Source organism: Protopterus annectens, chromosome 8.part0, assembly GCF_019279795.1.
Source record: "Protopterus annectens isolate FY-2018-M chromosome 8.part0, PAN1.0, whole genome shotgun sequence".
NCBI lineage: Eukaryota > Metazoa > Chordata > Ceratodontiformes > Protopteridae > Protopterus > Protopterus annectens.
In genome coordinates, this window is record NC_056741.1 from 1,042,259,809 (window position 1) to 1,042,270,766 (window position 10,958).

General features: G+C 39.2%; 1 pseudogene; it reads right to left on the reverse strand.

The window, feature by feature from the left end:
• Positions 1–6,732: 6,732 nt before the first annotated feature.
• On the reverse strand, positions 6,733–7,300 carry LOC122808060 (annotated as a pseudogene).
• Positions 7,301–10,958: the final 3,658 nt, after the last annotated feature.

The following is a 10,958-nucleotide window of genomic DNA, read 5'->3' on the forward strand; positions in this document are numbered from 1 at the left end:
TTCTGGGACAGTGTTAATAGTTCTGCCTGGGAAGTGGCAGAGCAGATTAAAGTGGAGTCATCTGCGTATTGAATGCAGGTTGCTTCTGGGATGACAACGTGGAGGTCATTAATAAAGATAGAGAAAAGAAAGGGGTCCTAAAATAGATCCCTGGGGACTCCTAGGGTGATTGGTAGAAGGGAGGATAGTCTATACTGCCAAAGGACAGCCTGTAGTCTACCACAAAGGTAGGATTGAAACCATTGGAGAGCATGGTTATCTAAGGAGAAGGCCTTCAGAGTATGGATGAATTTTTGGTGGTTAACCATATCGAAGGCCTTGGAAAGATCAAGAAAGAGGGCTGAGGATAGTTTATTATTTTAGTAATGGTTTATGATGTTAGAGAAGGAGAGGAGGGCTGAGGTAGTACTATGGGATGGCCTAAAGCCATGCTGGGAGCTAGCCAACAGGTTGCTCTGGATAAGATAGTGCAGGACTTGTTTATGGATGCACTTCTCCATCATTTTAGCCAGTGGCGACAGAATAGCTATGGATCTGAAGTTCAGCAGATCTACCTCCTTTATGGAGTGGTATAACATGGGATATTTTCCATACGGAGAGAATGCTAGTTTCAGATATGGTTCTACTGATTAAGATGGAGATGGGGTATGCTATGGCATCTGTGGCTTTTTGTAGGTAATCTGCAGGGAGGAGATCAGCAGATAGGGTGGTTGGCTTTAATTTCTTAATTAGGGCATGGATAAGTGATATAGGCACTGGTTGAAAGCTAAACAAGAGTTGGATATTGGGTATGGGCTGGAGCAACTAGGAGGTAGTTGACTAGCTAGGGACTGGATAGTCTCTGTAAAGAATCTATTAAAGGTGTTGGCAACTTCCTCCGGGGTTTTATGGTTGGAAGATGATGGGGTTGGAGTGGTAGTTTGACCTGGGTGAAGGAGCTTGTTTATTCCTGCCCAGAATTTTTGAGGTTTGTTATGATGTTTTTGTTGAAGATGGCAGCAAAAACTTTTTTTGTCTAATATAATAGATTTCTTTGTATCATTCCTTAGTTGCCGATATTTTAGTTGATCTAATGAAGCTTTTGTGGCATGCCAAGTGGCACATGCCTTGTTTCTAAGTGTGATTTTTGATTTGGTATCTTTTGAAAGCCACTGTGAAATTTTTGCTTTGGTTCTAATAGAACGAGCAGGAGCTTGAGAGTCCAGGATGGCAAGGAAGTTGGTGTTGAAGTATCCTACAGCTTTATCTAATGGTAATTGTTTTAGGACTGACCAGTTGTGTAGTTTGAGTTCATTTTGGAAATTGGTGATGCTAAAGTTTCTGTTATTTCTTATTGTTTTGTAGATGGGCGGGTGAGAGTTATCAGCCTTGCCCTTAATTATGTAGGTAAGAAAGTGGTCACTTAGGTCCTCAGGGAGGGTCCCTGACTTATATATACATGGGGATGGCTATTGATAAGTATCCAGTCTAGGATGCTTTCTTTGTTATTGGGTTTGCAAATCTGGGTGGGGGAGGATATGATCTGTGTAAACCCATGAAGGTTTACATGGGTTGTAGGAGATTCTGAGAACAAGTGTTCCAGTCGATATTGAAGTCCCCGAGAACAATGGTTTCTTGGGGATAGGTACTAGTTAACCAATGGAGGATGTCTTCTAGTGTGTTAGTGTTATTACCAGGGGGAATATAGCCACAGAGTACGTTTATACATTTATTTTTGTTAATTTGCAGTTTGGATATAAGAATTTCTGCATTATTAACCTGGGGTGGTTGTAAGGAGTCCTTGGTAACATTCAGTGTAGTTTTATAAAGTATGGCTACCCCACCACCTCTTTTAGTAGGACGGTCTAGCCTCAGCATATTGTACCCTGGTGGTAATACCTCACTGTCCATAGTTGCTGGTTTTAGCCAAGTTTCTGTCAGGCATAATATGTCGGAGGAATGAACTGCCAATAGGGCATGCAGGTGATGGACTTTATTATTTATGCTTCTAATATTTAAGTGGCAGACCAGGAATGAATTAGGGGATCTGTTTGGAGGAATTATGTAAGAGGAATTAGTAGTTTTGGAGCTAAAGGTATCAGGAGAGGATGGGTTGGGGTTAGGGTGGATGTCTCCATCCATAGTGAGGTTATGCTGTAAACTAACTATAAGACCCACTAACTCTGTTTCCATACAGGGATGTGACTTAGTTATATGTCATAGGTTCATAATAGTTGCAAGTCAACCGAGATGCAAGGACATTTCAGCTTTGCTAGTACCTGCCCTTAAGCCTTTCATCCCTTTTCAAGGAGGGCCAGACCAGTCATACTGTGGTGGATTTATGAATACCCAACCAGTTATCCTCGTTAATGCAGACAGTGTGTCAAATTTTTAACTTGGAGAGTTAGTCTGTTCCAGAGAAGTGGGTAAGCACTGTGTTATAAATCTATCCAGCCACCATTTTTTATTTATTGGTTGGAGTAGACTTAGATCTATAGCCTTAGTATTAGCTGAGCTATTTGATTTATGGATGTATAATAATTTTGGACTACTAGATCCATTATAGCCAGCAAAGCCTCCATGCTCCACTTTAATAATACGTGATAACACTGCCCCTAAGTCTAATCTGCATCTTAAATTGAAAAAAAGATGTTCCCATAACAGTACCACTGCATAAGCCAGTTGATACACACACATACACACACACACACACACACACACACACACACACACACACACACACACACACACACACACACACACACACACCCCTCTTATCCATTTCAATTAGGCATACACCCGACAACATGCTTGTTTGATAAACTGGATATTTGACCTAAAAACATTCTACTTCTGCCTGTCGACCAAAGCAATCATCTGCAAATTGGAACCCCTACAAAGCACAAAGTATATGAAGATGCAATAACTTTGGTCCAGCTGGCAATGTGGTTATATACAACAGGTAAGAATAGCTGGATTCCTATCTTCACTACAACCAATCACAAGTGGAATCCCACAAGATTCTGTTCTGAGACCAGTCCTTTTTTACATCTTTTTCTTGGATGTCAGCACTGTTGGTAACACAGACAAAATATGTAGATGACTGCAAAACTGGGAGCATTGTTCTTAATCTCTAAAAAAAAATCTGCACACCCCCACTGAGTGGTGTATTAGTCACAGTCTCAAACTGAATGCAAAGAAATGCATCACCATTCCCTTAAGCACAAACAATGTCCTTTCACACTATCAAATCAACAATAATACCCTAAGTACCTACGAAGTGGTAAGGGACCTGGGATCACAGGTTAACTGTGATCTTAACTTTGACCATCACATGTCTACTGTTGTAAGGAAAGCTTTCCGAGTAGCTCACTTGATTAGTAAAGGGATTGTTTCAAGAGCAAAAGGAGTTATAACCCCCTGATACTTGGCACTTATCCGGCCAATAATTGAGTATAACGCCAATTTGGTATGTACCGTACTAAGCGCCTACAGCAATCAGAGAGACCTGAGAGGTTTCTAACAAAGAAGATCAAGAGCCTCCAGCATGTGCCTTACATGGACCGACTAAAATCCCTGTCACTATACTCTTTATCGTATAGACTTCTTAGGGGACACTTATGCCTGGCCTACAGATCAATAGAAAACCCAAACCTGATGAATGTATTGCATATCCATAAATCAAATGGGCCTAGGGCTACCCATTCCAGTTACTTAAATATGGCCTGTGACTTAAATAGGACATGCTGGAGGGACAGATGCATCTCCCAGTGACTGCCACATCTTTGGAACAGGCTACCAATTCATGTAAAACAGAGCACCTCTATGACATTGTTCAAGAAGAACCTGGATGAGTGGATGGGGCACCATAAATTTTTACTAGGGATAGTGCCCACAACCCTCCTGGACATGGGCAGTCATCACTAAATGCAGTCTTGGGTATTGACTAGTGCTTCTACAATATTATATTGAACTGAAACAGCTAGGCTTAAAATGGCATCTGGGCTGATAGCCTAGTAATCTCCTATGATCCTATGAACTCTAAGATTGCACTACAATGAAGAAAAGGGTAAAGTTCCTGTTCCTCGCTGTACTATGATCTCCATTCACAAGCTTTGAGTTTCTGAAAACTCAATCATATGGTCTCGACCATATGGACTTAGAGTTTCTGAAGACTCTATCAACTGATATATATATATATATATATATATATATATATATATATATATATAGAGAGAGAGAGAGAGAGAGAAAGAGATGGAGCTCTCTCTCTCTCTCCCTATAAATATATATATATATATATATATATATATATATATATATATATATATATCTATATATATATATATATATATATATATATATATATATAGAGAGAGAGAGAGAGAAAGATGGATGTCTCTCCATATATATATATATATATATATATATATATATATATATATATATATATATATATATAAATATAACATTCACATTGCTGAAAGTACAGTTCTTGAACCACACTTTGCCAAGATCATAACTCCGAATTTACACTTCTCTGAAACAGCACTTTGCAGAAACGGAAAAAGAGTTAAACCACATTAGCAAATTTTCTCTAATTTTTGCAGGGGGGGGCAACTTAGTCCCCCTGCACCCCCTGCTAATTATATATATATATATATATATATATATATATATATATATATATATATATATATACACTAACTCCAAGATCGCACTACAGTGACAACAGTATATTTGTTCATACATACATACTGCAATGTGATCACAAAATGCCGATTTGGAGAAGTGTAAATTCGGAGTTACGGTCTAGGCAAAATGTAGTTCGGATAACTATACTTTCAGCAATGTGAATGGGAACCATATATATACACACACACACACACACACACATATACTATATATGTACATAACTATATATGCTTAGCAGAGTAAAAGGTTGCTCTAAGAGGAAAAATGACCGATGTGAAATACATGGTCAGCTGTCCACTCCTATTGGAGTACTCACAGTGCAGGCGGTGGTGTGAGGGGTTGTTAGTATGTGTATGTGACTGGATATTTATCTGTGTGTCTGCAGAGGCATGAATGTGCATGTATGTGTGGGAGATAGTCAATGTGAGTGTATAAGAAGGTATTTCCATGACTATGAAAGGGGCTTGCTGATGAATTGACATGAGAAAGTACATCTGTGTGCATGCAGGCATGTGTGTGCAGATATGAATGGGTGTGCGTATGTAATGTGGTGCTTTTGCTAATAGCATGGTCAGGCCTAACAGCTCTTATGTTCAATTCAGAGACATGATAATAAGCTTATAAAGCTAATATCCTTTGCAAAAATTGATTTCCTCATAAATCACCAAGGGTTACGTTCAGTCAATAATGTTCAACAGCAAAGTTAAATATTTCTTGTTCAGAAAATGAATGCTTATACAAACCCTGTTGTTTAAGTGAACTAGAGTAATATGTGAAAATTGTCTATAATCAAAATCAGATGACTGAACTGTACTGTCTTTTTCTTCGGGGGTTTGTGGAACATGGGGGTTTGGGAAATTTGTCCTTTCTCCACTGTGGTGTGAATGCATTGTTGGTATATATAATTAGTAGGAATAGGGTATGGTGGGAGCAGCCCCCTTGCATGGGGCATGCAGGGGGTGTGCCTCCATGCAAAAAGTTTTTTTTTTTTTTAATGTTTTGTTATTTTGAACATTTTGGTCCAGTTATTCGAGGTTCAGTGTTGTGATACTTCAGTGGCATGTCAAAGCCATATACACAAGCATGTGTTTTAAAGAAATGTACAAATACACAAATGCTTACTTAACCCATATAAAAAAGTCATAGGTTCATAGGCGTGTACTAGGCTAATGGCCCTGGAGCCTTTACAAGCCTAGCCCATAGAAGTTGCCCTGGCATTGTGCTGCCCGATGTTAGTTCCCAGTGCCTCTATCAAGTAAAGCCACTAGAGTGATCCCCGGGGTGAACTTTCGATTTCCCATCCACCCATCAAGATTTCTCTTGAAGACGGCCAGTGAGTTGCTCTGCTTGACATGTATGGGAGGTCTATTCTAGAGCATGGGCAGTCTCTTGGTTATGAACCTGTCCCTCCAGCATGTTCTATTGATTGTGGCAATAAGGTTGAGGTCTCTGGAGCATGTGGTGCGGAGGGATTGGAATTTCTTTAGATGTAGCATTTCTAACAGAGCTGGGAATTTTTGAGTTGCCCTATTTAATAAACATCATCAAGGTAACAGCCAAATTTATATAAGTGCAGGGACTACCTTTGTTTTTTTTTTTTTAAATACATTACAAACTGACACTGAGAACTTGCAAACAAGGTCTGCAAAGCAGTGCAACAAAGAGAAAAATAAGTTACCATTTTAGCCACTCTCATTCAAGGCTGTGCATCTTAATCAAGGCATTGGTAAAAAAAAAAAAAGAAAAAAGGCAGTGGGAGCAGCAAAGAAATCTGGAAACCACCACAAGCAATTAAATCTTAAGGGCAAAGTATTCATTAAAGAAGGGTGATAACTTGTCAGAAAAATTTAAAAAAATTATAATGAAGCAGTGATTTTTAAGCAAATAAAGCAGAACTAGAACACCGCATTTAATTTCTGAAAGCCTATCATACAGGCTTATCTAAATGTCTGATTTTAAGAAAGACTATAGAAAGTTAGAAACAACCACAAGTTAACAGAGAAGGATGACACTCGTCCATGGTCCACTGAGTCCTGCTGTGTTGGTCTGAAATACACTGCCCTGGGTCTTCTAGCGTGCCTTGGGTGACATTACATCTCTGCTTGTTTATTTAGTCCACTGGTAGTTTTTCACCATATTTCTTTGTAAATTCCTCTGCATTCTTAAATATTTTTTTTAAGATCCTTAGAGTATTCTTCTGCTAGATCAGCCCTCAGAGAATGCTCTGGCTGTGGGTCATTGACCAGTGCTATAAGAGACTGTATTACTTGATTGGCTTTGGTTACTGACTTTCAGTTTTCAGCACTAATTACAGACAAACACACCTGCCCTTTTCATCGACATTAGGATGAAAAATCTTTGTTTTAAATGTAATCTTTGGAGGTTTGAATGGATATTCAGCTGGAAAATTTATCTTGATCCTGAAAGCTCCCTTGTTATATGGTGGATTATCTGGAAAAATAAGTCCTTGCCATGTCAACAGATTTGCTTCATCAACCTGTATATTACAGAAATTCTTTATGCCACATTTACGGATTTCCTCAAGCTCCTTCATCAGCCTCCTGCTGGCCGCCATCTTGATTTGCAGAACTCCCAGAATACTCACCGGTCAGCAAGGCGGCTAAAGCTGCTGTGCTTCCTGGTGAGGGGATGGAGAAAAAAGGATCAGTGGGAAGGGAAACAGAATGAACTTGCCAACAGAATATGTAGCTCAGGCAAATGATCTGGAAGTCATATAAAATTATTTGCTTTCAAATAACTATAAAGCCTAAAACAAATCACACATCAGAAAGAAATAGCCCAACTTAACATAGGCAGTCCAATAGAACTACAAAAAATAAGCAAAAGTGTGAGAAAATCTCAATACAAATACAAAAATAACTCCTTAGATGAAATGCAGTCTTCTTCTTCTTCTTCTTCTTTCGGCTTTTTCCTGGTCAGGGGTCGCCACAGCGGAACACCTTGTCCGCACATTGAATGGCAGTGGAGTTTTACGGTGTCGAGTTGCCAGCCCGGTGCCCAACCTTCCACAGAAGGCACACTCACACGCACACCTAGGGCCAATTTAGAGTGTCCAATCCACCTGCAGCATGTCTTTGGGATGTGGGAGGAAACCGGAGCACCCGGAGGAAACCCACGCGACCACAGGGAGGACATGCAGACTCCGCACAGAAGGCACCCCAGCCGGGGATCGAACCGGAGAACCTCTTGCTGAGAGGCGGCAATGCTAACCACTGCACCACCGTGGCCGCCCCTTAGATGAAATGCAGTAAAAGTACCAATTTTTAAAAATGAAAAAAAAAAAGACTACAGTGGTATATTACTTAAAGTATACAACACCAAAAAGTACACGGAATACATAATCCTTATTTATCTCTCCTCCATCAATTATGCTCAGTACCTGATATTACATCAATCATTCATTACAATTTAAGTATGAATCTTCCACACATAAATTAAAATACCCGTAATGCCCAACTGTGTGATATATTCACATCTATCTTCTATAAAGATGATTATTTCTCAAAATGACTTCTATAAAACCTATATCAAAACAGGACACAAACTCATAAATCCCTCTTTTACAAATTCTACTGAGTACAGTTTTAATCCCAATGTTACCAGCCACAAAAGAGTTAAATTCTAAAATAAGTGATAATTATTTAAAAACTATTCTCTAACCATTTATTCATCCTTACACTGAGTGAGGTGCGAGTTCTCAAGTCAGCTGAAATCTTCAGACAGTAGCAGAAATGCATTGCCTCCAAAAAAATAACATTCCCAACTACACCCCAGCATATCAAAAGAAAATAAAATGTTTCCCTGCAAGATGCACCCAGGAAATGTCTAAAATCTCTACTTTGTGATGAATGTAGTACCCTGTTAAAGTTGAATACATAAGCACATTTTAAACAGACCATTATTTAAGCTTCCGATTAGGGGAAGTAATAATTAGGGTCAAACCTGAAACAGTGTTGCTAGTGCCTTGTCACTGAGTACAGCCATTTTACCTCTTTTGGCACCTACTCTTTAACTTATCATGTCCAAGATCAGAAATGCTTAAACAGCCAAGGATGATGGCAACAAACTTAAAATAATTCATATGCAATCTGACTAAGCCAAGTTCCTCTTACCACATACTGTGCCAGAGGGATAAATACAATTTGTGACTATTGTTACAGCTGTAATTCTTTATTTACTTTATTTATTTAAGTTTGATGACCAGGGAAGTCCACTGGGCCAAGAAGAGCCTGTTTTCAGTGTTGGCCCAAGGAGAAACATTCCACAATAATTGCAAGTTACATTTCACATGTTACAAAATGACATAGTTCATACAGCTAATTAAACATTTACAGATAAGCTCCATATTTGCAACTGGCTTGTCACAATGTTACAAAAATGAAAATACTTAATTCAATACAGAAATTTCAACATTTACATAAAGTGAATATTTTTTTTATAAACTCAATTGTAGGTTTAACATTTCAAAATATATAGCTACTAGCCATTAGTAGGTTAGGAAAATATTTTGCATGGAAAGGGTAATAGTATATTTGAGATTGGAGAGTACAGTACAATAGATATTAAAGAGAAAATTAGATTTTGGTAGGGGAGGGATTGTTTTGGGTGGGATGAAGTAATAGTAGAGATAGTATGAGGATGAGTCAGTGCAAGGTGAAAAGGGGAGGTTAAGTTGGAGCATGGCAAGGGCATTCCCATTTGGAAGAAAGATGAGAGAGTTGAGGTTTGAAATTTGTATGGTTAGGTAGGTTGCGTAGGTGTGTGGGGAGAGAGTTCCACTGTTTAGCTAATGAGTGGGACAGCAGTAGATGGTCAGGAGGTTGTGCAGGTTTTTGGACCTGAAGGAGGGTTTTGTTTTTTGGATCTGAGTCAGCGGTTAGGAATGTAAGGTTTTAAGGAAGTAGTGAGAGCTGGGCAGTTGGCAGGTTTAAAGATGAGCTTGTGGGCAATGGTGAGTTGTAGGTAACTGAGGTAGTTGGGTATTTCAAGCCAGTTCAGGGTGAGGAGGGAGTGGCAGTGGTGGGATGAGTTTTTTGAATCGGTTGCAAATTTGGAGATCTTGTGGAAGCAGGATTCAAGTTTGGACCGAAGGCCAAGATGGAGATTGGTGAAAAGAGGGGCACCATATACAAGGGAGGGGAGTAGGAAGGTGGATGCAAGAGTTTGATGGGTAGAGGGGCTTAGGAAATGGTTGTGCCTGTAGAGGAGACATAACTTTTTGTGGGTTTTCTTAATTGCAGAGCTGATGTGGGTGTCAAACTTTTCATCAATAATGATGCCAAGAAGCTTGGTGTTGGGAATGATTTCAAGAAGGGTGTTGTTTTGGCTCTGTATGGTGAATGGATTTGTCAATGGTGCTTTTGATAGGGGAAAAAACATTAGTTTGGTTTTATTTGCATTTAGTGCCAGATAATTAGACTGCATCCAGGTTTCTGTTTTAGAGAAGGCTAGTTGGGTTTTTGCTAAGAGCTCGGAGGGGGTGAAGGATGAGCAGATGATTGTTAAGTCATCTGCATATTGGATGATAGATGAGTCTGGGATGGACTGGTGAAAGTTGTTAATGAACAGGTTGAAGAGAAGAGGGCCAATAACAGAACCTTGTGGGACACCTGTGTGTGGGAAGAAAGGGGGAGGTTGAAGTTTTCCATTGGACAGCTTGTTGGCAGTTGGACAAGTAGCTGGAAAACCAGGCAATAGTGGAGGGAGGGAGGTGTAGGGTGGAGAGTTGGGTTATAAGTAGGGTGTGTGAGATGGTGTCAAAGGCCTTTGAGAGATCTAGGAATAGTGTGGATACAAACTTGCCTGAGTCGAGTTCAAGGTTCACTGTTTGAAGCTCCTTGTGTTCGGACTAAAAGTGCTACTGAAACAATTCAAAATATAAAGTGATAAGTATATTTTTCTGGCACTTCTTTTCAAAGTTCTGTATTATCCTAATTTTTTTTTTTTTGGTTGATTGATTTAGATATATATTTGCTGGCTTTTGATCTATGCTGAAATTGCTGGTTTTTCTCCCACCCTTATTCCTGCTGTGTTAAATAGTGGTCTAATAACATTTTGAGTTTTATCTGATTGTCTCAAGGCTTGTATAATTAATATTCCCTGCTGTTAACCTCTGCATTCATTGCTTGAAGTTCCTTGTGTTCCTTGTGTTCTGACTGAAAGTGCTACTGAAACAATTCGAAATATAAAGTGATAAGTATATTTGTTGGTACTTATTTTCAAAGTTCTATATTATCCTAATTTTTTTTGCTTGATTGATTTAG